General features: G+C 38.0%; 1 protein-coding gene across 5 annotated transcripts in view; it reads right to left on the minus strand.

The window, feature by feature from the left end:
- lrfn1 (leucine rich repeat and fibronectin type III domain containing 1) overlaps positions 1-26,928 on the minus strand; it is a 176,747-nt gene that overhangs the window by 44,964 nt on the left and 104,855 nt on the right. Inside the window, exon 1 of one of the 5 annotated variants that reach the window (XM_044119224.1) lies at positions 687-708. The exons of the other annotated variants lie outside the window; for them this stretch is intronic. The gene's annotated coding sequence lies outside the window, so the exon portion shown is untranslated. Of the gene's footprint in view, positions 1-686; positions 709-26,928 lie in introns of those variants that run through there. 5 annotated transcript variants of the gene reach the window in all.

Here is a 26,928-nt window from a genome sequence, read left to right on the forward strand (position 1 = left end):
AACTTCAACTACTCTGAAATTGTGAAGCATCAAAGTTAATTCTTCTAACTCAGGTGAAACATGCAGCCAGTATCAAATGCATAGAATTTTGTCAATGTAGAAGATAGAAAAAAATCCATAATAATTTCAAACTTATTAATTAAATTGTTGTATTTTTTTATTTTTTTGTAAAATGTTTGTTCTATAATCATTTCACCCTAAAACAACTTATATTGATTTCAAAGTAACCAAAGTAATATGAAATTAAAATCTATGAGTGCATGGATACAAGCTACCCAAAAAACAAAAGAGAAATCCTGGAGCTTACACCAGCAGCTGGGTAAGCACAAGATCATTTTTAATAAATCACACACAGCGGTATGAGAACTTCCATTTTAGCACAGACTCCTAAAGAGGTTTCTCTGTTTTTATTACAGGCCTTAATTATCTTTAAACTGCCTGACCGGGAGGTGAAGGTCTGAATTGAAAATTATGATTATTTTTTCTCCACCAAGGAGCTCCGCTCTCCAACTTCAGCGACTGTGGCGTCGAGATAAAGACGAGCAATAAAACAGGGCGCAGCTGTAACACGCTTGTTAAGGAACAATCTCAATGTCACATCGGCTCTGCGCACAAGTGACAAACCACTCGGTCAGATAATAGTGACACCGCTCAGTAGTTCAGCATAGCCTGATAGCTTTCATTACCAGGGGGGTTAAAGTCGTCCTCAGCAGATCCGTGAAGCCGCTTCCTGCCAGGTCATTTCCTATTTTTACCAGCTGTGGTCACAACTCCCCTTGTCAGCACTTTGATTAATGGGCTCCTTTTCACATGAGATCCTGGCCGCTATGTGGCAAAGTATCAATTATGCGCTGTACATGTTCATGTTTTCTCCAGCTGTGTACCCGCATTCAATCACTAATTACACGACTAATAGGGTTTTAAGCTAGCAACACCCCAAAACGCCAAACTAATGGGATATATGTCACTTAGTAAATTAGATATATCCTGCTCGGTCTGAACTCGCGCAATAAAAACCGAGGCTAAAACCACAAAAGTGAGGTAATTATTTCAGACAAGCAATTGTTTTTTGTCTGAGCTCCCACTGCACCACAACCATAGATAAAATGGTTTGAAGGAAAATGGCTTGTTGGAGAAGAATAATTGAATAATTAGCTTTTTATTAGCTTCTGCAAACCTTTGCCTTTACAGGTCAGGCAAAAATGAATTGGGTCTACGCGTGTGCTTCCCCCCCAGACGATCGATACTCATGAATCTGCTGGTGGAGGAAGGAGAGGTTACCAGGAGAACAACAGGAAGTTAAAGGAGGATTGAACTGAAATAAAACACCTATCTCAGTGCTGATTGAGGCTGGTTATTTTATGCTCACGGACCAACAAATCCACAGTTTCTGTGTTGCTGCAGGTGATATTTTGCCTAATTTTAACATAAACGTAGGGGTGGATGATATGGACTTAAAGTTTAATCCTGATATTTTGTGGTACTATTATGGTAAAAGTGACTATATCAGCTATTTATCTTTTATAGGTAACTGTGTGGTGATGATTGTGTGTCACAGCAATGATAGTCCCACAAACACAAATACTGCTCTTGAAAAACAATCCCATTCATAATACGTACTTTTTTTTTTAGGACACCAGTCACACACAGAAGTGTGATTTTTGTTACTAAACGCACACAGTAACTGCATTTTGTCATATTCTTTTAAATATATTGATACAACATTGTTGAACAAAATGTGAGAAAATAGTTTTAGGGATTTTAAAGCATCATAAATTGGAATTCATTGTCATAACAATAAATCAAAATCTTATAATGATGATATTTATCACGAGAAATGATAAACGATACGATAAATACCAATTCCTGTGTATAAGTTTAAGTGTAGGTGTTGCATGTTTTGATGTGTAAAAAGGAATGTAAACACCATCCACAGCAAATGTTAGGCTAAAAATCTGCAACAAATCAAACTTTATCATAAGGAAATACAACAACATGAGCACTTCCTTTATGTGTGCAGCTACATAGCGAGGCGTGCCGAGAATTGTTGTGGTTTATCAGTTTTCAAACATCATAACTGTATTATATAACAGACAATAGCAAGGGAGATACAAGTGATAACAAATGATGTAAAAAGCAAACAATATCATGCATCTCTGCAGAGATATGTTTCAGACATGCATAACAATCCAAGCTGAAAATTCTAACCCTTATTGATTCCCATGGATTATTGCCTCATGTTATGGCGATGGAGCTGTGTAGTGGGTTCAGATCATGATGTGGATCTAAATTTATTTCCAGCTGCTGAAAATTCCTGGCATTTTTGTTACCATGGACCAGTGAAGGTTTTGTGTTTGTCCAATGATTTAAACTCTGATCTTTACCTACATTAAGATACTTTTCTTATTGATCAATCTAACGGCTGTTCGCTCAGCTTATATATTTTGTATGTTCATAAGGATCCTCATTAGTCGTTGCCGTGACAACTGCTGCTCTTCCTGCAGTCCGCACTGTGAAAAACATTTATTACAAAAACAGTTACACACGTAACTTTAGTAACGTGACATATTGATTCATTCGTATGATAAAAACTAAACAGGATTCCTTGAAAAGCTCTAGCTTATGTTACATTTCAAAAGTTTGAAAGAAGGGAGGTCCATGTTCTCATTCTTCAAATAAATTTGGAATTCTGTACATTTATGTACGTTTTGAAAAAAAAAAAATGTTTAAGTCAATTCAGCTGCTTTTTCTGTATCGGATGATACTGACCTGATGTTGGTATCGGTATCGGAAGTGACAAAAGTGGATAAGCGTATCCTTAATTAAAATTGTGTACAGTGTGACTAAACGAAAGTTGATTACACAAAACATTTGTATAAATACTACAATATTTCTAAAAATATTAGATGGGGAATATCTAGCTTATTTTCACCAAGAAGCTGCGGAAGCAGAGATTATAAGGCAAGTGAGACAAGACAGCAATGTTAATGATCAGCGACATATAAACTGCTGCATTTTGAACACGTTTAGTCAGAATAGTGGATTTGTTTTTCAGCTTATTCATTTTCATGCCGAAGCTTGTCGTTTTGCCAAGCAGATGAGCAGAAGTTCATTTGCTACGTCAGCAATGATTTGTTGCGCTATGATTTGTGTCCAAAAGATTGTGAGAATTGATTGTTTTTGGACTCTATCCTGCTTCATGTGTTTTATGCTCTGACTTATGTTGACATGCTGGAACAAATCTGATTATTGTGAACAACTAATGAGCTGCAGTTAAAACAGTGATAATCAACAGGCTCCACTGAAGATTTGTACGCAAAGATGTTTAGTCTTAAAAATAAGGTGAACATTAAATGCTACCATTGTTTTAACTTTCACTTTAGTTTATTGGGAAACTGAAAAAACAAAATCAGTTTTCTGATAAGTGAGCGATTCAAACCTTAGCACTGACATGCTATACTAATTGCAATTGTGATGAACTATGAAAGTTATAGAAAGTCTCCTGCTCAATTGTGAGTTTATAAGACAAAATTATATATGGATATATGTATAATCGATCAAAACACACAAACAGTTAAATACTTGTTATATAATACATTACTCTTCAGCAACTATTAGCTGTTTTGATCCTTAGCTAGTGCTTAAATCTTTTACAGAGATTTTAGGGTTGGACAATTAATCGACAAAATCAACTAATTGATTAATCAATTTTGTTGATTCATCGCTAAAATTGATTAATCGACAGAATAGACAAACTATTTAGTTAATACTGCTGATTAATCAACTTTTCTGTTTTGAACACTTAATTTTGAAGACTTAATTTTTGGAAAATATGGATTTTTGCCCTTCTTTGCTTTCCAGAGGGATATTAACCATTGAAATAAAAACAAGTATTTTTAAGATATTTTTTGACATTTGTGATATAATTTTTTAGAGAAAATGTATTAAAATTAGATATGACATTTGGAATAAACGAAAAAAAGGAGCAATTTATTTTTACAAGCCATTTCATGCAGCACTAACAGTTTTAAATTATTTCTCAGCAGTGGACAAGCAAGTGAATATAACTATTGTGAGCTGCAAACCCAAACATGACTGAAAGTGAAAAGTTGTCTTCATATGAATACTGGTTAAAAAAAGTTTGCCATCATTTCAAACGTCCCTTGACAGAAGCCAAGCCTCTAAACTCTATATGTCAATTGCTTTGGATTACATTGAGTAAAGATTTGTAGAGGAAAAAAAAAAAAAAAACAGTGAGTGAAATGAAAAACTTTCGATCCTCTCTTGATTATTAAAGAACACCGAACATGACTACGTTCAGGTCTCAACGCATTAGCTGGTGGCCTCATTTCAATGCCGACACTGATCATTCTGTGAGCTCATAATGAGAAAAGACAGTGCTGATGTACTAAATGAAGGTTTTATGACTACCTCTGCCCCATTGAGCCTTAACCAGAAACTCCAAATGGGCTTCATGAAAAACCAAATGATTTCACGCTTTACCGGATGCCGCCACGCATGCATATGGTCTTAAGTTGCAGTAAAGTGAATTAAAGTTACCAAGACAACATTACATAAATCCGGAGCCGTTCATCTTCTTAGCTTTTAGTCATGTTTAATGCACTTGTGTGTCTACACAAGTACAGGTGGCTGCAAAATAGTCTTTGCGATTTTTTTTCTTTTAAATACAGAACTACTTTTGATTAATAGCCTGATCCATACAAGCCTTTAAGCGGGGTTATGAGAAAGTAGCAGAGCAGCCTTCAGCTGGATGAAATTTTGCACAATTAAATAGATACTAAAAAAAGAATGACAGGGAAGGGAAAAGAAAGATAGCTTTGCTGCATAATTCCTTCACAGAGATCAATGCCAGAACAATTCAAAACTATAATGTAAAAAAAAATAAAAGATAAAAAAACAACTCCTGGGATTATCTTTGTTATCTCCACTACATCGCCAAAAGTGGGAGGGCGAAAAAACACTATAGAGATTCTTTGCAGCAATCCCACAAGTTTTCAAAAACGAGCGTGAAAAAACATGTCTGCACACAGGAGCTGGGACTAACTATGAATCATGTGCCCTGGCGACATATTTTTCCTTATTTACCTTCAGCAAATAATGTCAGAGTTGTGCCCAAGGACTGTCAGTGCTGTCACTTTGACAGGTGGTGGGAGGTGGTGGCGCAGCAGTCACTAACAAAACAGGTTTAAAGAAAAGGGGGGGGAGGGGAAAGCACCCTTTACTTCCTCTCCCTTCAGAAAACATCTCAATTCTCTCCATACTGGGTGCCACTCGGTCTTCTGTAATTTGTGTTATGTTTTCATATTTATTGCCAACTACTGCAGAGCGGGGTTGGTCTGTCGCGAGAAAGGGTCAGAACGAAGAGGACAAACAGGAGATGAAAAAAACGGGATGAAATCACTGCCAGTATGTCACCACAGAAACACAGGAAGCTCCTGTCTCAGCGGTGTTGTATCAAAGAAAAAACAACAACATTGATTTAGTTTCCCCTCCAAACTATTTCAGCTGACTATGTGGACTTAATTTTGTCACCTAAAGTCATTTGCAGTGAAAGGAAATCGTGTAAAATTTGGCTTTGACTTTATCTCGGAAAGATCTTGGTGTTGCTTGTTTTGTTTTTTTTTTATGTGAAAAATCCCAGGACATTTTGACAGCGGAGAGAGAAAATGGGAGACAAACAATGCAATAGAATAAAATGCAGAGCCAGATGTATAGAAAACACCTTCTGCTTGTGTTTCTTTCCATTTTATGGGGGACGTGGGTGAATGACTTTGAAGCAGATGTCAGATGAATAAGTTGAAAAAGATTTGTTGAACACCAGTTGACTTTGCAACACTGAACCTCCCAACAATGTCATGACTGTGATTCCTCTCTTTACTTGTCACTATTTGCGTTTCCATTACAAACGTGCACAAATTTTTGTCTGTATTGTGCTAGTGTTGAAAAAAGTGCAATTTTGCAATTGCGGTGTTTCCATTACATAATAAGTTAAATTAAAATCACACGTGAATAAGCTGGCCAAAATCCTGACAGCAATGGATGTAAACAGCTACATGAGATATAATCATAATTTATCCAGTGCTCATCATCTATCAGCCATCAGAGGGAACGTCAAAGTTTTATTCAGCCGTTGAAGCGACCAACACCCTTATACTTGGCAGCGGATATGCATGCAGCTTTTTAGGGAAATTGTTGTCTACAATTTTACAGGAGAGCTATGGATTCGACATGTTCAAATGACACAAATCTCTGAAAAAAACATGCGTTTTATCGACATGGCTGTTTCCTTTGAGCCAATTTATTTTCGTAGTTTCAATTTGGGAAATTTTATGCTTAATGGAAACGCAGCTACTGTCACAACCAAAGGCAAAGTAAGGACCACATTGTTGAAAAAGTTGCCTGTAGATTGAAGCAGAAAAGTAACAATATAATAATAATATGTTTTTCTAGAGAATCTATGTGTTAAGAGGGAGTGTGTAACTGTTAGTACTCTCTGTGGGCGTGTGCGGGTGTGTGTGTGTATGTGTGTGTAGCCCTGTGACGGTGATCTGTACAGGGTGTTCCCCACGTCTCACCCAAAGGCCGATGGGGACAGGCATCCACCCGTAACCCAGCATGGATAAGCAGGTGTAGACACTGTAAGCATTGGCTGGTCTGATATTCTGGTGACATAATAACATTTATTAAAAGTAAATAACTTCAGGGTAATAAAACTTTTTGTTAAAACAAAGTGCAAATCAAGCAACCTTCCCACCGCAGCTGAAACTAACATCTTCTTCTTTTTTTTTTTTTTACAGTTATAGCTTAACATTGTTTAATTTTTTTTTAATAAACAAACTTAAGCAAGCAATAGGATTAACAGATGCTAATGAGAAAATTTTCAAGTGCTTCCTGTGCAAAATATTATAACTTATGGCAGTTCTGCTTTTTATAGCATAACACAACCCAATATTAGCAAGTTAATTAATGTGCCTGTCTTCTCATGCAAACAGCCTGCAGTTGGCTGTTTTACCGACACTGTGGTCGTAGCTTCACAACCGAAGTTTGTGAAGCTAGTGTGAGCTAAAAGTTACACTAGCTAGAGAGTGCAATGTCTATGTCGAAGACTTTGCACGTTTTTCGTCAGGCTTGCTCCGAGTTCTGAGGTCTGTTTTTGTGTCTTTAGTTAAGTTGTTTGATTCCCACCGAGGCTTTACGTAGACCTCACTGTGACATGAGTAAGTGTTAAATGTGGATTGCAGATATTTCATTTAGACAAAGTAAAACATCAAGGTCTAAAAGTTTAAACCTATCTGTTGCGACATTGCAGCAGTAATCATCGTCTCTCCTTCAGTTTTTGGGTTTGTTGTCTTGTCCGCTTCGGTCTGAGGCCTGTTTTTCAGGGTGGAAAGTTCTGAGTAATTCCCATGATTACTCTTTTTGTTGATCATCCTCTTTTTAGATAGTGTTCACTGTGTCTCTCTTTTGTCTTATCACCAGCCCTCAGTGCCCCCACACTGCAATCGCTCAGCTGCTTTCACTCCACCAATCACCTTGCTCAGTATTTATACTCCTCAGAGAAGTCGTTTGTCATCAGGGTTCTCGGTGATGCTGCCTCGTGTTCTTTTAGTCCTGTTGTTAAAATTCATGTCATGATCTTCCTGTCATAACTAGTTTCTGACAGAGTTGAAACCAAAAGAGGGGCTCAAAGTTAAACGTGGGACAAATAGAAAAAAACCCCAAAAACACCTTACAACAACATAAGAACCGATATTCATTAAGAATCTAATATGGCGTTGGATTCTGTCATCTCGTTGTCGTAATGTGGGGAAAATGCAAAGCAAAGGTAGCCAACGTTTTCCCTGTTCGGTGCAATGCTGCTGAGACTGTAATTCTTCAAGAGAAGACTGTCGGAGAGATTATTTCTGATTAGACAAGAGTTATGAAGTACATTAATGAATAATCTAAATTGCTGCCGTGAATACATAGAGCTTACTGAATTAACTCTAACAATATTTGACTGGTGAACTTCCACAGCAACCCAGCTGCAGACTGCTTTAAAGATCAAAATACCTCAAGGGGCTACCATGCAGATATACTGTAAGAATGCTAGCACCTCAGAAAGGCTGAAATTCATAAGGTGGAAAGATAAAATATATATTCAATAAGACCTTGAGAAACTCATCTGTACGTTTACCTTTAGTTTAATTCATTACTGCAACATGGTCTTCAAAGGTATCAAAGGTATAAAAGCTCAACCCTCCAGCTGCAGCTGATCCAGAACGCTGCTGCTCAAGTTCTCACTAAAACCAGTAGGACAGAGAACATCGGCCCAGTTCTAAAGTCCTTCTATACAGTAGTAATGCTACTACATTACTACTGTATCCCACAGGCTCCCTATAGCTCAGAGAATAGACTTTAAAATACTTTTGTAATTTAAAGCACCAGTTGGTTTTGTGCTCCTTGAATCTGGCTCAAACCTACAGAAAACTGTAAAGACGCTGAAACACCGAGCGCCTGTATATCAGGGCTGCTCAAAGCTGCCTTTGACTAAAAACACCTGGAAATCCATAGTGTGTGGTATGTCTTTCAGCCTGTCATGATTTTCCTTTTATTCTGCAGTTCAATGTTTTTTTTTGTTCTTATTTTGCTGCAAAAAATGTAAATATTTCAAACAATTGAATTTGAACAAAATCTAATTTATATATGTATTTACTAGGTAAAATAATTAGATTTGCTTGACATGATTCTCAACTTTTATTAAAATTTCACATGTATGGGTATCAACTTTCAGACATTTTGATTAATTGAACTGTGGCAAGTTTGACTGCGGCCATAATTGTTGTTAGGAGCTTCTATTATACTTTCCGGTCTGATGTTCTGTTCTTTTAGTTCCCTTTTGTGGTCAGTTTGTCCTGTTTTTCCACATTTACGTTGCCTCTCTGCCTCTGGTCTGTCTCACACCAGGGTCTCAGACATGCCCGCCAACTGTGGCCCTCGACGATAGTTTGTGCCCCACCTTAATATGAAAGTTTAATGAGTAGCGTTAATTTGTAATGCGTTACTGACGTGGACCACTTTTTTTCCGTAACGAGTAATCTATTTGGTTGTGTTTCAAATCCAGTAGTCAGACTACAGTTACTTATCAATTCCTTCATCAAAGAGCAAAAAAATGTAAATATTTCAAACAATTTGAATTTGAACAAAAATCTAATTTATATATGTATTTACTAGGGTAAAAATAATTAGATTTGCTTGACATGATTCTCAACTTTTATTAAAATTTCACATGTATGGGTATCAACTTTCAGACATTTTGATTAATTGAACTGTGGCAAGTTTGACTGCGGCCATAATTGTTGTTAGGAGCTTCTATTATACTTTCCGGTCTGATGTTCTGTTCTTTTAGTTCCCTTTTGTGGTCAGTTTGTCCTGTTTTTCCACATTTACGTTGCCTCTCTGCCTCTGGTCTGTCTACACACCGATGTCCTGTCAGAAACCAGGAACATGGAGATGCCCCAAGTCTTTTTTTTCTTTCTTTTTTAATCTATTCCTTTTTTTCCCTTTTTGTTTTACGTGTGTGTGTGTGTGTGTGTGTGTTGGTGGAGGCCCCAACAATAATACTCACATTTAATTGACAATAGCGTTTTAGCTAGATATTAGCTTCTTGTTCTGGCGCCATGGTAGAGAGGTATAGTGTGCAGAACTGGGCCCTTAAATGATAAGTATACATAAACAGCAAAGCAGCTGAAACACTGACTGCCTTTACATCTAGACTAGAAACAAAATTGTTTAGTTACTTTTGAACCATAATCAATGAAACATTGATCAACATTCTGATGTTTAACTTAACAAAATCTAACACTTCAGATTGACTATGTGTTGAATGACTTTGTAGTTTTGTGTTTTTTCTGATGAACTGCCCTATTTGCTGAAATGTGCTATACAAATAAACTTGATTGATTCACATAGGCAAAAATATATATATTTTTTTCAACATAGACCTGACTGTGAAGAAAATGGGCCTGATATCGAAGTTACGTAAAACAGTTCTTAGTTATTTATTTTCCTAGGTGTTCCGGACAGAAACGGTCCAACCACAGAGACAGCCTCTGATTTTGCGTTCATCAGGCTAAATGCCCTCTGCACTACATACGCAGTCTCAGTCGGTTTTCTCCGCTTTGGGCTGGAGCAGCCTCCGACTCTACAGCCTGCTTTCAGGTCGCGCTCTGCTCCACTTTCACCTTACAGTTGGTATCAGACGGGATCTGGGTTGGAGGCGAGCGATGAACAGGATGAACTCACTGCAGAAGCTGACCGGCTAAGGGAAGGTTCAGCCCATGGCATGTGGAGCTCACATCTTGTGTTATATAGTCAGCAACAAAAATAACAGCATAACAATGGGAAGCAAGTCGCTCCAACACTGAGGAGGAGGAGGGCGGTGTGATAATGAAAGCAGATGAGCGTAAACAGGTGGATTCAGAGCAGCTCTGGGAGAGCTGGACGTAGATAGACTGAGGAAAATAATATAATTAACACAGAAAACACTGAAGGAGCTGAGCTAAGACACAGAAAGGATGTACAAATCACCAGGGAACAAGAATAACGCTAACGTGAGACTAGAAACAACACATAAAGAACTAAAGGAAAATCTTAACTACTGTGGTAAGAACAACCGCACAGAGAGATAAACTGAATACGGCAACACCTTGCTGACAAAAATAAGCCCAAAAAAGATCAGAACACAAACATAAAATAAAAGTCATCTGTATGGCGGGTTTTCAGAAAAAGGTATCTCTGGGCTAAGGCATGTTTCTTAATTAGCATCATTTAAAAAAAGATCAATAATCACATTTCTTTTGGAAAGCTAAAGACCTGGCTGCCATGTTGCCTCCTAGCCATGCTTTAATAGGTTTTTGATTTTCATTAACTAGCGCCTGAAGAAATTAATGAAGGAAGTTTCTGCTTAGAAAACATTGCTTTTCACTGCCAGAGTTGATGTCCAGCTTGAGGCAAAGGAGGGAACAGGTCCAGGTATTGAACTGGAACTGGTTTGGTAAAAAAAAAAAAAAAAAGAAGCTGGCAAAACATTTCTTTTAATGTTGACTTACATAGAAAAAAAATTATGTAAATCACCATAATTTTAAACTTACATAAGGATTTAATCCAATTTTCAGACATAAAGAAACAAAATCTAATAGCATGTTCAATTTGGACTTCACCCACTAACCTTCGAAGAGATTCAGTCAAAGTTACAGAATTTCACAAGGAAAAATGAATTTAAAGAGAGATAAATCTTTCAAAGACATGGGAACATACTCTACGACTTTTCAATAAATAATATGGAGCTTAGAATAATTTATATATATATATATATATACACAAAAAAAACCTCAGTGAAAGTGGTGGAAGTTTAAAATATCTCCATAGCTCCTTAACGGAAACACAGAGCTTCAAAGCCACAAGTCATAAAACATAAAGTATTAAAACTATGTGCTATGTACCTAAAAGTGAAATACTGATAACACCTCAAATCGTCCGTCCGATTTCAGCGACTCAGCCAAAGGCGTCATGTAGAACCCCGTTTAAGTACGTCACTGTAATCTCGAATTCTGTGTCACCTTATGCTTCCGTGGCATCTTTCAAAAGACAAGCTGTCAGTCCGAGGTACGCCGTCAAGCCCGTTCATTCTGGTTTTTTAGACAATGCACAACGGCGGTCTTTTTTACCTCTGCTCTCATGTGACGGCATTTCATGACAGGAAGTGCTTTGCATGTTTTTACTCTGCAGAAAGTGTTTGATAGACGCCAAGACATTCATGTTGAAGAAAAACTAAATCTGAATATGAGTGAGAAAAACATCTGAATTTGCATAGGTAAGCCTCAGCAGGTTTAAATATTATTGGATACATATTTTATTGTAATTCAAATTGTCAAGTGACGGTTACATAAAGCCTGTTGACATAAATGCTTCCAATACAGAGATGCTCTGTTGTGGCCCCATTAAGGCCTACTCACAGTCATTGGGAATCCTGCTGACTAAAAAGTTGTTCTGTAGATAGAAACTGAAACTGAGAGCGAGCCACAACAAAACACAGCTGGATTTTGACAGAAATCAGCCAAGTTACCTGTTAAAACTGTGAACATAGTTTCATTTTCAGTTTTTGAATTCTGCAGCACATCTACATGTTAAGGTTGTCAAAGTCAAGCTAGCATAACTGACCTACTCCCCTCTCATTCCCTATTTCTAGCATCATTTCCATAAGAATGCTGTTCAGAAACAGCATTCTTATGGAAAGTTAGGTGAAAGGAAAAATGTTCAGTGACAAAAAACAATACTGCCCTTTTTAAAACTAAGTCAAACAAACACTTGTTTACTCTGTCATATGTCCCTTAGCTTCATACATATGGCTCTCACTTCTTTTGTTGATATTTCATTTGTTTTTACGCTGTACTGTTTTGTTTTGGTTACTTTTATCTCCTGGTGATTTTTCAGCACTTTGTTTGAAATGGCCATTTGAAGGCAGTGTGCATAAGACTGATGTGACGCTGTCATAAAGATGACATAACTCCTGTCATGAACATGAAGGAGTCTTCATGAGCGCTTATGACTGTTGTCACGAAATAAATAGACACTTTTAATGCAGAGTTGACATTTTTAACTTACTTCTAATGCAAGTTTTAATGGAACTTTACATTAAAAATGTAACTATTTACCAAACCATACTTCATAACAACAGTCGTAAACCTGTATGAAGACCCCATGTTCATGACGGGTGTTATATCATGTTTACGACAGCGTCATGTCAGTCTTATGTACACCCATTTAAATAAAGTGTTACCAATAAAGATATTGATATTATTATTTAATGACCATGGTTTCACTATGCTTGTATGGCCAAGAAACTTGCCGGATATAAACCCCATATTGTCAATAAACAGCCGTGCCAGACTGATTGCCTTAATTCATACAGAAACGTTTCCAAATTAAACACAGCACATAGACATAGTTTCAGCAGGTTCATGTTTTATGTATGCAATTAAAATGATGTTTCTATAAGCTTCTGACTCTTATATTCAAAACTAAAACAAACATTTCAAGCATTTAAGTCTCATTTCTGGCAGTTTAACTATTTGATGCAGGTCTGATGTGTTAAAATGTACTTGTCATTGAGGATCATCTGAATATGAGCAGTATTGGTGAGAATTTCCCCTCTCTGCCGTCGTCAGCAGGCTGCTTGTTTCTCCTGGCTCCCCATTTGTTGCCTTGTTTTTGATCCGATGCACTCGGGCGCATTTATCTCTGTATGTATTATTGATGTTGTTGGGAGAGATGGTGTTGGAACAAGGTCTTTGGGAGCCATCCGACTTAGATGGATGGCTGTTTTTTTGCTGTTTTTTTTTTTTCAGGACTTTTAGTGACTACTCTTGGTGAATTTGACAATTGTAAACATATGTATACCACCGCAGAGGCTGAGCCAGCCATCTATTATGGATGCGGAGTAATGCAGAGTGGAAACGAGTCACCTCCAGTGAGGTACTGGGACTTTATAAAATGTTAAAATGAGACCTCTCAAAAATATGCCTCGCCTTACCATGAATAATATCTGGAGCTTGAAGTGCGAGAACGCAATCTCGGTCCGTCTGGCTTTTAGGGATTTCAGGAAGTGACAATGAAAGGCGTCTCTTAAAACCACGTCACCTCGGAAATCTGTTCGCAACTGCTGTGCTTTACTATTTAATAGCCTAGACCGAATCATTCTCATTTTAAGATGCAAAAATGGCAGCCTAATCATAACCTTTTATACTGCTCTGTTTACGCTAAAAGCTGTGCTCTCAAACTGATTTTTTCACCCCAAAAGAATCTAAGACCTTTCCTTGAGCTGCTGTTTGGGCTCCTGATTTCAGCCCCAGTCAAGCAGTCGATGCCACACACCGGGTCATGCAGCGTGAAAGCTGCAAAAAAGTGTTTGTGTTACAGCTGCTGCCTTCGAAACGGATGAGAGCACGCCTCGCTGATAGATCCTTTCCTGCTGCAGGAGGTGGCGTACCCTCCCGACGACAATGACGCGGCGGCGGCATGGCTTTTCATTCGATTTGGACGGTTTTATCATCCCGCACAACAACCCTTAATCAGCATTTGAAATGTTTGCAATATGGCTCTGACAATAATTGGATTATTTTAGAGGGAATGTTCCATCAATGTTCAATATCCTTTGGTACAGGACTCATGTTTTAGGGAGAAGTGAATTGCCTCTAATGCCTACCTCCTCAATTTTTCAGGCCCAATTTCCCCTGTGTTTGTATGTCAGACCCAACGAGGTGCAAAGAGGGTTTTTTTTATTATTATTATCATTATTCCTATTTCCTTTGGTTAACAAAGTTGTCAGGTAATGTATTTCCACGGTAATTTCCTAAAATGTGTACAATTACACTTGATGTAAATGATCATACCACCTTTTTAAGGTAGCTGAAGTAGGCTAAGCTAGCCTGACTATTGACATCTTTTGTTCCAAATTTGCTTTGTTTTAAGTCAATCATTTCTTAACATTGATGAAAGAGTTGTCGCACCACTGGCAGATTATTTCACTTGGAACATGAGAAAAATGTCTAAGAGTTGTCTAGGAGTAAAACAAGCTCCTGTACCTTGTTGAAAAAGTTACTTGTAACTTGGTTCTGTCTTATTTCAATTGTACCAAGATATATGCAGTAGAAGCTAGACCAAAAGTACTTGGTAGGATTTTGTGTTTTTTTGCAGCGTCGAATTGCTTCAGGAGCTTGTTGATGTGGACAAAACTCCTGTGGCTAATGTGCAACTGGCTAATTTCAGATCAAATTAAAATAATTGACGCTCTACATTTCCAGCCCATGTCGTTTTGACAATACATCAGTAAATGAATGCGTATTCCCAATTGTTGTTCAAAGACTTGTTGACGATGTTGTGAATGCAGCTTCAAAAGCATCATTGATAGGTCAAAACGGATATGATATTCACGTCGTGATGAGTGTATTTACACGTCTGACTGGTGCTGAGAGGCCTAATCACAGGCTGATATGCTGCAGAGCAGACTGTGGCTGTGAGATCCTTCTCTTCTGGTAAAAAAAAAAAAAAAGAACGAAAAGAAAAAGAAAAAAAGTGTAATGCCTCGGAGTGACGATGAGCAATATATGTGCATGGTGCAGCGAACCATCTCGTACGTGTCACCAGCTGTTATGCCGGCCACGATTAATTGAAGTCAACATGTCTGGTTCTTGAAGTTTAAGCACTCAAGTTTTTTTTTTCTTTTTTTTGCGCACACCCGATGAAAGGTCACCTCTTTTTAATTTATTTGCCAAAAGGAGAGCGTGTAGGGGAACAAGCAAAAAGGCAAGAGATTTAATCAGAGTGTTACTCCAACGCCGACACCTGGTTCCGCCTTGCTGAGCAGCCTGCTTCACAATACACACACACACACACACACCCACACACACACGCACACGCCCGCACATCCAAATGTGGGCAGCAGAGCGGGACTAATGATCAATGAGGCTGACAAGAAAAACTCAAATCATAACACGCAGACAAGTTTCGTTGACAAACATTTCACTGATTGAGTCGCTTTCAAGTAATGCGTAAGACGGTGCGGGCTTTGTCCCACGGAGCCGGGTCTGTTTAAACAAAAGGGACGACAGGAGCTCATTTGGATTCAGGAAGGAGAGTATCACAGCCAGACAGGATCAAGTAGCGAAAGCAATAAGGGGAGTTATTGATCCATTTATTTGAACAAACTTTCCTGGTACAGGGAGTGAATCTGGCCTCCGTTGGTGTTTGTAATTCCCAAAATGTCTGCAGGAACTTGGCTAAAGACTTGAGCTAATGATGCATCTTGATCCTACTTCCTGGTCTGCAGTCTGACGCTGCTGCTGCTGCTACTGCTGCTGTTGTGAATTTTAACATGCAAGAGAAATTTTAAACATTTTAAAACAGGTGTAACATTTAGGTTCATCTGTAAGATCTTTGATTCTCTTTCCTTGCTAGTTTATCAACATCAAATTTCATGGCTGCCCCGTTTTGAATGGGAACGTTAAATCAGAGAGCACAAATTTAGCCAGCACAGCTGATTTTGATCCTGTTGCCTACTGTTCACTTAATTTGCACGTGGCTAATTCCCAACAAACATAATCTCAAGACCTTTTATGAAGAAAAATAGGTTCAACTCAATTCAATCGCAATTTCCACCGGTTATCAATGAGGAAAATTTAATAATAAGATGGAACTTTTTTGCTTTTTTGTAAAACTTTGGTTTCCCTATTGGTGCTATTTTGGTCAGACATTTCGTGCATCCTTCACTGTAAAAACACAAAATCTTTCCAAGTATTCTTTGCCTAGTTTCTAGTGCAAATTTGTAAGCATACTTGAAATAAGACAAAACTACTATACAAGTAACTATTCAGCAAATACAGAGACGATGCTGTGTGACGTCACAAGATCCCACCACCTTGTGGGCCACAACTACCACAGATTTTAGATGTCAAGTGGTCAACATAACGCGCTAATTCTTAAATGTACTCCTGATACATAAAACTATGACAACTATATAACATGGCCAGAAAAAAGTTTTAATTTAAAAAGAAATAGGGAATGAGAGGGGAGTAGGTCAGTTATGCTAGCTTGACTTTGACAACCTTAACATGTAGATGTGCTGCAGAATTCAAAAACTGAAAATGAAACTATGTTCACAGTTTTAACAGGTAACTTGGCTGAACTTTTTATTTTCCCATACTTGTCACACAAGGAAGCGTCAGGCCTGAGGCGTTGCATCAAACTACATCCTCCAATTAACTCAAATGTTCTGAATTATCCTCAGTCAGAAGCTTGAGATATCACAGATCAGTAGTGATCAAATTGTGAACTTTAATCTTACCAAAACTGAACATAAAGACAGTAGTGGAAAAATTGATCTCAAAAGAACTCCCGTTAATCTGGCGTTAAACAAAGAAATATGATAGTAATACTAACTGGCCGAAAACTGGAAATGTCAAAACAGAGATCATGTGGGGTTTTTTTGGTTTTTTTATATGGTGTATGTAAATATGTAATTTAAGCTGAACATAAATATCCTAATTATATCCACTTCAGATGACTGTATCTGAATCAACCCATGACAAACTTACACATATACAACCTAAGGAAAAGGAGCAGTCAGTGCAATAAATTGGTTTTAATACTTCCTAACAGGGTACAGATTTAAATAAACATGATTTTCTGCTAAATGTAGAAGAAACAAACTGATCCTTTTTCTGTGACTGATGGGTCCAGAGGTGGCCAACTAAAGAAACCACAAATTATCAAGTCAAAACACCATCCAGACACATCCACCACGTCTTACTGTCTGTTGTTGCTCTGTGGTGTATGTCTGATGTGTCTCTGTGCTTGTTTTCATGTCAACATCGGGATAAAGAGCTTAAAGGACATAAATTTACAGCGGGGTTTTTTTTTTTTTTTTTTAAAGAATGTCAGGCTTTAATTTGAGCTCTCTGCAAAAAGATAAAATCTTACCAATTATTTTTGATCCAGTTTCCACTGCAGATATCTTGGTATGCTTGAAATAAGACAAAATTAAAAGAAACAATTCTGCAAGAGATAGGAGCTTGTTTTAAATCAATAATTCCTTAATATTGATGAGGAGGTATTGGTTCCTTTGGAAGAATATTTCACTTACAACAAGGCTTTTTTTCGATAAGTGAAATAATCTTCCAATGGAACACGTATTTTTTGGTCAATATTAAGGAATTAAAGTAAAACACGCTCCTACATTTTCCTGAAAAGTTGCTTTTGTTTTATAGAAAATATTTGGCACTTTTGCCCCATGTTAAATAATCGGTTAACAAAATATCTAGAGGCACAGCCACCACTTTTTCAATGGAAATGTCTTGTGATTAAAAAAAAATAGAAAATAATCAATACTTTAACATGTATTGCATGTTGGAAGAAATGCAAACCCACAGGGTCAAAGGTTTTCAGTTTAAGACATTCTACATATTTTTTTTATTGCACATTATTCTTTTAAAAGGTCTTCCCTTCCTCTTTATTGTGCTTTTTGTCGCCTGTTCTATCATGTTATTTGGCCCGGTTGCACAGCACATCGGTCAACTTTAGTTGTGTTTAAAGTGCTGCATCAACAAAATTGACTCCGGACTGGAAATAAATTGTTGTCTCCCGACTCTTGACAATGGTTTTGTTGATGCATTCATCCACCCACTGCCTCCTGCCCTCGCAGAGCTTGCCACTTTGTAACAATGTCACTGCATTCTCCCGCCTTTGCTCACCCTCATGATTACTGCAGGGCTTACAGGAGATTTGTTGCCTGGAAGCAAACAGTTCCTCAGCACCTTGTGTTGCTTTCACCAGGACAGTGCATTAAAAAAAAATAAAAAATCTGCACCAATGTAATTACGAAAGGTGAATACAAAAAAAAACAAAAGAGGTTATTTTCTAACGTAAAAACAAAACAAAACAATGATTGCATCACAAAAGAGTGCAAAACACAAAGTCTTTGCAAGTATTTTTGGTCTAGTTTCTAGTGTGACGTCTGTTACTGGTTTTCACAACTGTTGACTGCATGTTGTTATTTTATGTTTTCATAATGTAAAGCACGTTAAACTGCCATGTTGCTGAAATGTGCTGTGCAAATAAACTTAATTGATTAACTGGTTGATAGCGCAGATGTCTTAGTACACTTGAAATAAAACAAAACAAACTTACAAGTAACTTTTCACCCGGATTTGGCAAATTTGTTAGAGTTAAATCCACATCTTGTCGAGCCTGTTTAGTCTTCCTCAGAATTGGTGTTAATTTAATTTAATTTAATTTTATTTAATTTAACACTTTCAGAGTTATTTTAACTAGCGACTGAGAAATGTTAACATTTGAAATCGTAAAAACAACTCAATCTGTTGTTGAAATATCTCTGAAAAAGTTAAATGAACACCGATTCCAAGAAGGACCAAAAAATTGTAAATATTGATGCAAAAGTTTTAGTTCCATTGACAGATTTTGTAAACTCATAACATGAGATTTTTTACGTTACAAGTGAAATATTCTCCCATTGGAACTAGTACTTTTTCCACAATATTGAGGAATTATTGACTTACAAGAAGCTCTAATATTTAAAGTAAGTTGTGTTTTGTCGAGAAACCAGACCCGAAATACTCAGTGGGGGTTTTCTTTTTGTCTTTATGCGGCGAAAAGCGAACAAAAACACACTACAAGTCACATTTTGTTCAGCCAGTCCTACATTCTCAGACAATCCGCTGTCCCTCACCATTTTCCACTGTCATGAACATCCATCTGGGATGAATTGATTGAGCCCTCAAACGGTATTGGCAGCTCGTCTCGCAGATGCGAGCGTTAAATCTTGAAATAAAGCTTCGCAGAGAAACCATCAAGCATCGTCTCTTTTCTGGGCAGTCACTGCAGGCAGCCTCACATCAGCGTGATTGAAGGAACCAGCGGTGAAGAAAAATGACACGCCACGCTGCCCGAGGGGCGAGGAGAGGGATGGAGATGCCCTTCATGGATTACAGTACTGCAAATCGAGTTATTATCTATGACCACTGCATTCTGTTATTCCTCCCTCGCCTCCCGCCTTGTTTTGACTCGCGCTCTGATGAAGAGGGGAGCCATATTTCCCCTCGGTATTTACATACGGCCGTAATAATCCTCGACAGATTCGTTTTGGTATTCCACAGTGTTTACGATAAGGGGCTTTTGCGGTACCCGGTGCAGGCGGAGGGTCATGAATAAATTAAGACGTGGAAGGATGGCGGAGTCCTACTACTCAGAGGTCACATGTGTCTCGCTGCCATTTAAAAAAACAAAAACACACACCGCCTGTTGAGGAACACGGCGGGAGAATGCATGGAGTCTGTTCGTGGAAGGAGCGGCTGTAAATGGACAGCCATTGGGGAGAGCCTGAATTATTCATGGCTCCCCTTTTTGTTGTGCAACATAACAAAACAAAAGGAATACGATGTCGGTAACAAGTTTCCGCAGCGTCTCTGAGCCACAGATCTTCATTCCGCTTTGATACGAGTTATCTGATCGATCGGGCCGTTGATCAGCAGTTGGGTGATCCAAAATGCCGGTTGTGCTTTTAACGACATTTTTGGGTAGCTTTACTCCAATAAATCCCCCTCCTGCAGAACAGGATGCCCTAACATATCTACTTCTCAAAGTGCAGCGTCTCACTGACACTGTTCCCAGCATGAAACATTAAATATGGCACTTTTCAAAGACGTCCTACAAAGAGACAGTTCATTTGTTCCTCTGAGCTACAAGGACAATTGAACATATAAATTACCTCTTCTGGATGTGCAGTGACTGACAGACATGCTAATCATAACTTTCAAGTGTATCTGTGTTCACATTTTGGCAGCCAAACCATCGTGCAAGGCAATAAATATATGTACATATAAATATTCATTTTGTCTCAGTGAAGTACTTGGTGTGAAAACGCAGCAAGTCCTTCAGTGCCAACATGACATTAGCATATTTATATTTTGTCATATTTCTACTTTTACCTCATGTCTAAAGGTTTCAGAGCGTCAAATAAACTCTAATATATGCAACAGAGTATCAGAGCCGCTGCAGATAGAAAAATAAAAGGGGAAGTAAACTTCTGCCAAAAACCTCAGAAACTTTTAAATTAATTTCAGAAAGCTTTCTAGCAAATTTTTGACTTTTCAAACTCATAAATGTCCAAGTTTTGTCCAGAAAATTTCCGAGGTACTTTAGCAGAAATTCCCCCCATTTATTTATATTTTTTTTAATTTCTATCTACAACGGCCCTTATACGACGTTATAAACACAAGACGAAAACACCATGAGCAAATACTCGTCGCAGTTTAAATTTTATTTATTGAAACTGGGAAATATATTCACATAAATTTACAAAAATAGAATTGCCATTCTTGTTAAATAAAAAACCTTTGGCAAAATATTCTGTAAGCAGACAGAAGCTGTGCGTCGTGCCACATCTTACGTAAAACCAAAGCTCTTCATTGGAAAGTGTTTTTATTTTTATGTCACATAAAATCTAATCTACTAGAGATTATTCCTGACATGAGTAGTGTCATTATTAGATGTTTTGTTTTTTGTTTTTTACCAAGATTTTGCAGTGCTACACACAACCATGAAAACTCTTATTTTAAAATGCAATAGTTTCCTCAATATTACATTATCCAGCTCCAAATCACAACACCAGCACTCCCACTAGGTTTGACGCTATTCCCTGAAATGCCTTTGTGAACTCAAAGTTTTTCAGAATAAATAAAAATAATGAACATGAAACACCGAAAGGTTGTAATTTAATAAAATTTCAAGTGCTTCGAGGAAGAACAAAACATGCAGGGGTTTCATTTGATGATAACACCGTCCAAAACACCACCTGAAATCTGTATACAGTGTATAGAGTCAAAAGGAAAGGAGCCATGGTGCAGGAGAATGTATCCAGATGGGATTGGTGAGTCATGGCATGCTAAAGCCCTTTTCACACTTCAGTTATTGGCTTAAAGAGAACGTCCTTGTGCACCCAGCGGAGTTCCTCTTTCGTACCTCGCAAAGACCCAACAGAGGCAGGTCACAGTAATGTCACCGTGGGCTTACCCACGAGCAGCAAGCATAAAGGAAGGAGCTTTGTGATGGCAGCCTGACTGGCGACACCCACCGCCTCCCCGCTCTCATCGCCTCATACGACGGATCGTCTTCAAACCCTCCTCTGCGCTTTCACCCGACAAACCGACACGCCTCAGTTAGAGAGAGTCGATGTGAAAGTTGATCAGATCTGCTAGTCAAAGCTTGGACTATCACTGCTGTGTCATGAGCGTAGGGTCAAATAATCTAGTCTATTTTTATTTTTTTTTATGAAATCGGGTGAGTTTGCTCTCGATACGGTAAAATATTCACAGCTGTATCTTTTGCACGTTGGCTACAAGGACGCATCCCAAAAATCTGGCAGCAGAAAGAATACTAATGTCTGCCAAAGCACCAGGAGGAGTAGATGCCACCGGGAGTACAATTTGAAGCGACACAAACAAAAGGACTTCAACAAACAATATCAGAAAAAAACAAACAAACAAACAAAAAAACAACAAAGAACTGTGATGTTTTTTTTGTTGTTTGTTTAATTAATTCCCATGGACGTGAGCACACTCCTCTTCCTGAACCAAGGCATTTTTTAATAAAATATTTAGAAAAGAAAAAAAAAAAAAGCATTTGTTTTCCTGCACTGTGAGGTTCTCATAAAGGAAATATCCAAAACATTTTTGGGCTGGGATTTAATGATTGGGTTCCCACGACATGACCGCATTACAATTCATGATTCTGTTTGTTAGTGCTGACCCACGTTGAGTCAAAGTCTTATCTGTAGAAAACCTATTGGAGTTCTGGTGAAAAAGCACCTTCAGACAAGGTTAAAGGTCAGCATTTTCTAATAGGTTCCACTTTCGCTTATGATGAACGTAAAGACCTTCCAGGAAGCAGCTTTTCAGCACAACATTTGAACTCATTACCGATGCTCTTCCTTTGTTCTACCATGTGATGAAAACTCACTCAACCAAAACATCATTCTGAGATGAATATTCATTGAATACCCGAAATGTTGAAGTACATGAACAAATGTCATTGAAAGCACAGGAACACGATAAAAAGCTAGAGTTGATGATATTTTTCTTACTTTAAAGTTGTTTGTCCTATTTCAACAATACATGGAGGATTTATGATCTTTTAAGTCAGTATGCTGCAGTCATTCTTTTGTTTTATAACATTTCCGTTTGGAAACATGATATATTTATTGTTTGGAAAATAAGAGTTTTGCTGCCTTTTGTTTGTGGACGTTTTCTGGAAACTATATTACACTCAAACCATCTGGATAATCTCTATAATTTCATGAATCCAAAAACCCTCCCCTCAAAATGTAGTGAATTTAAATAAGCTTCAGAGATGTGAACATTTCAAAACTATTTTGTAAATTAATTCTGTCTTTTAAAGACACTTTATTTCAAAATCCAAGCAATTTAGTTATGAATTCCACCTACCTCCAGTGGGCAGTAAATTAGCAGGACACACTTCGCCAAATGACAAGCTGAATTATTTTCAGTCATTTAAAGTTGCAGTGTGTAACTTTAACAAAAATCACTCGCTTACACATGGATGATTGACAGCGCTGGCTCTGACTGGTTGTTTCTGCCTGAGTAGGGCCAGAGACAGGAGGAGGAGCTCCACTTTTCACAGATTATCCATCTCATATTATACTGTGACAACATAGTGACAGTTTTAATAAAAATGTAAACATATTATTATTATATATTTTTTTTAAGTCCCTTTGCCAATAGAGCAGGTCTGCACCTTTTTTTGTGAAACTAACTAAACAACATTATCTTTTTCTTTGTTTTTGTTTTGGGATGTTAATCTTGCCTGTGCGTGGCTGCATGTCTAAAGTTCTCCTCTCCTCCGTGTCGTGGGGAGCATTTCACTGACTGGAGGTGCACATGTCGCCAGCGGAAACGGAGAAAACATCCACGGTGGCCATTTAGGGGAAATAAAAGCACAAGAAAACAAATGTGTTTTGGTAAAAGCATTCAGGGTGGTGAAGATGGTTACACTGCCTTTGTTGCTCGTCGCTGCTGGGTTAGCGTTAGCGGTACAAGGGGAAGCAGAATGTGGAAAAGAGACTCCAGTCATTGCCTTCTATCAGCTTCATTGTTTTGTGTCATCCCCTGGGACTGAAATGAAGTGTAAAGTTCCAGGTAATAAAAAGACTCCCTCTCCCCACCCCATAAGAGATTTGAACTGAAATGAAAAGAAAAGCTCAGACGGTTTGCAGATTTTTCTTCTTTTTTTTTTTCTTTTTTTTTTTCCCACCTCCATCTTCAGTGTGATTTACCAAACAACATCTCACACAGTTGAAAGCTTTCAGTTAGGGATCGAAAGCAGAAATTAGTTTTGAGGCTTTAACAACTCGGCGCGGCGTCTCGGAGAGAATTCTTGCTTCGCAGCACTTTAAAGTTACTCGGCATCGAGAAGCTGAGCACCTACAGGGACAAGGTGGATGAAATGGCACACCCGCGGCCGGCCGGCCGTTTCAATGACGTGTGGGATGTAAACAACACAGACACAGCAGCTCCAAAGTTCCTTCGCATTAACTTGGGTGGCACAGCAGTTTGTACACAGATGAATAATCACACGTTGTCCTACGTTGATTGAAAAGAGATTTGGCTCATGCCTCCTTTGTTCTGACAGCCCCCTTTTTTTCTCCTGTTTGGAATCCATTTCTCTTTTCCTCATCACTTCCCTCCGTCTATGCTTCGCTGGATGTCATTTCTGATTTCGGCAAAGATGTCCGCAGTTTTTACTCCGCGCCACGCGACAGCAGCCGCCGCCGCTGAATAAAAGCAGTAATGGCACGTCAAAAACAACACAAGTCCCACGTCTGGCGGTGTGTGGAGATGGAACAGCTGGGGGAGCGAAACTCGCCTCCCGCAACCCCAATAAAATTTAACAGAGTGTATTTTGTTGCTAAGGGAAACTTTGACAAAGAAGAATACATTGAGATCTCATTAAAACACATCGTATTCTGTGGTGACAAGGTTTATATGTGGAACACTAATATTTCACCCAATACATTACTGAGTAGGGAGATATTCTGTGATTTCAAGTGTATCTGCTGGTTCTCAGATCTCAGTAGTTTCACTTGTCTAACTTGGCTCTTCGTTTTGACAGCAATATAGTTTGTGATCAATTTTGGCTTAAAAAAATAAACAGTGAGCACGTCGATGAATATCAAAGCAACTGTTGTCAGCTGATCAAACTTAAATATACCACATTAATTGGTCATTAGGGACCAAATGAAGTTCATCCAAGTTAATTTAAGTTGACAAGTACAGCTTCATCCAGTTACTTGTGACCAATTAACAAATTTTTTAAGGTTAAAGCAACATTCTCTTTGTTTCAGGGCACAAATCACTGTTTTCTGATTCTCACAGATATAAAATCCCTGTCAAAAGTTTTTATCAACATCTCACCGTTGACTCTCATCTGCATGAACGTCGCCATCCTAAAGAGCTAAGCTGCTAGCATGTTTCTAAGTGCAGCAGCTGAGGTGTCACATTACAAGTGAGGCCATAGGAAGCTGCAGGTCCTTTCATAAGGACAGCCCTTATATATATCTTATAGCAATTTAAATATAAGTCGATAGTCAATGGATGTTGTATGCAATTATGTAATTATTGAAAGAATATTATGTAAGTTTGACATTGTAATTACAAAGTCGGGAGCTCCCAGGAGGAAAATGTCTTCATTACTCTTTGTATTCACAGTGAAAACGATTCACATTTCCCCTGCTGAACGAGGAACCAAAAGGATTAAAATCCCATCTCCCCATTTGTCTTTTTCGTGAGGAAGTCTGGCTGGACTGTACAAACGGAGGCAAACTTGCTCACCTCTTCATGGTAAAAAGTGGCTCATTAGAGGGATCAGTTTTCTGCCCCCTTTGTAGCTTTTCCCCGGACCGCTGGCTCTGATAAACCGCCTGAACCAGCGCTCTTTAATAATGACATATGAGAGCAGGTCTGGGGATGGTAGCAGGTCAGAGGACTGGGCGGTGGGGGAGGAGAGACAGGGGATGGATTAAAAGAAAAAGGAATTTAAAAACTTGTAATGGGAGAAAAAGTAAAATAACCTTGAGCTGTTAAATTGATCATAACATTGACTATTGACCACCATTTTTCTGTGTTTACCTATAATTGAGTGAGTCGCGACTTACACTATTAACAGAACAGAGCAGCAAAGAAGTTCAAAAACAAACCCTGTTTGTAACACAAATATTGACGCAAAACTGGTCAGTTTTCCTGTTTTTGTTTTTTGTTTAACCCTACAAGATCTAAGTTTCAATTCTCCAAACGTTGCCATCCTAAAGAGCTGAGCTGTTAGCCTGTTTTTGCTTAATTTTATTGTACGCAGTTATTGAAGTGTCCTGTGAGAAGACATATTTGCCAATTTATCCATAACAACTTGAACTTTCAATATCTATGGAGCTATTTTCACAATTTGGAGTCTATTAAAAGAGCGCCCCTCAGATTAATTACTGTAGTAACCCAAGATTGGCTGGAAAGCCCAACGTCCCCTTTTCAAAGACCGTTGGAATTTTTCAGACAGCGCAACGTGTGGCGGAATTACGGTACTGCAAATTTGTCTGTGTCATTGCCAAAAGGTTAATGTTATCACAGTTTATAAGAGTCATGCTTCTGGAACAGCAGCAGTTCTTTTGGTCATATTTTGTACTTTTCCCCAATATGCAAAACACAAATATTTGAAAGCATTCAGGAGCTGCTATGTTACAGATGATTAATAAATATTAAAACAATATTGCATAAAATACCTAAAATTAACTTCTGCTTTGCTGATTAGAATCAGTCATTTATACAGTACTTTGCTTGGAGCTGCTTCATTATATTAATAAATATGTTAATTTATCGGATTTTATACAGACAACACTGGATACTTTCATAACCTAGGGTAATTCCCATGAAGCTTTTGTTAAGTTTTGGAGAATGAGAAGTTAAATAGGCAGTTTAGTGTCCTAAAGCAGCCACACTAATTCAATTCAAAGTATTTTTTATGTTTTATTTTTTTGCTGTAACCTTTGATTTTTAATTCATATTTCTCTTTTAACTCAAAAACCAATTTGCTTAAAAAGTTGGATACAAGCAGAAATAATAAAGCTATTTAACCAGCTGATCGGTGTGATGCTGGACATGTTTCTGTCATATTCTCCTTGAGGTTCATGTGTGAGAAAACATGGTTTTATTCAGTAAAGTATAAATAAATTATTAAATGGGAGTTAAATATGCAATTCTTAAGAGTTGTCAAAGAGAAAAGTATGTTAACATA

This window comes from Gambusia affinis, linkage group LG06 (genome assembly GCF_019740435.1).
Source record: "Gambusia affinis linkage group LG06, SWU_Gaff_1.0, whole genome shotgun sequence".
NCBI lineage: Eukaryota > Metazoa > Chordata > Actinopteri > Cyprinodontiformes > Poeciliidae > Gambusia > Gambusia affinis.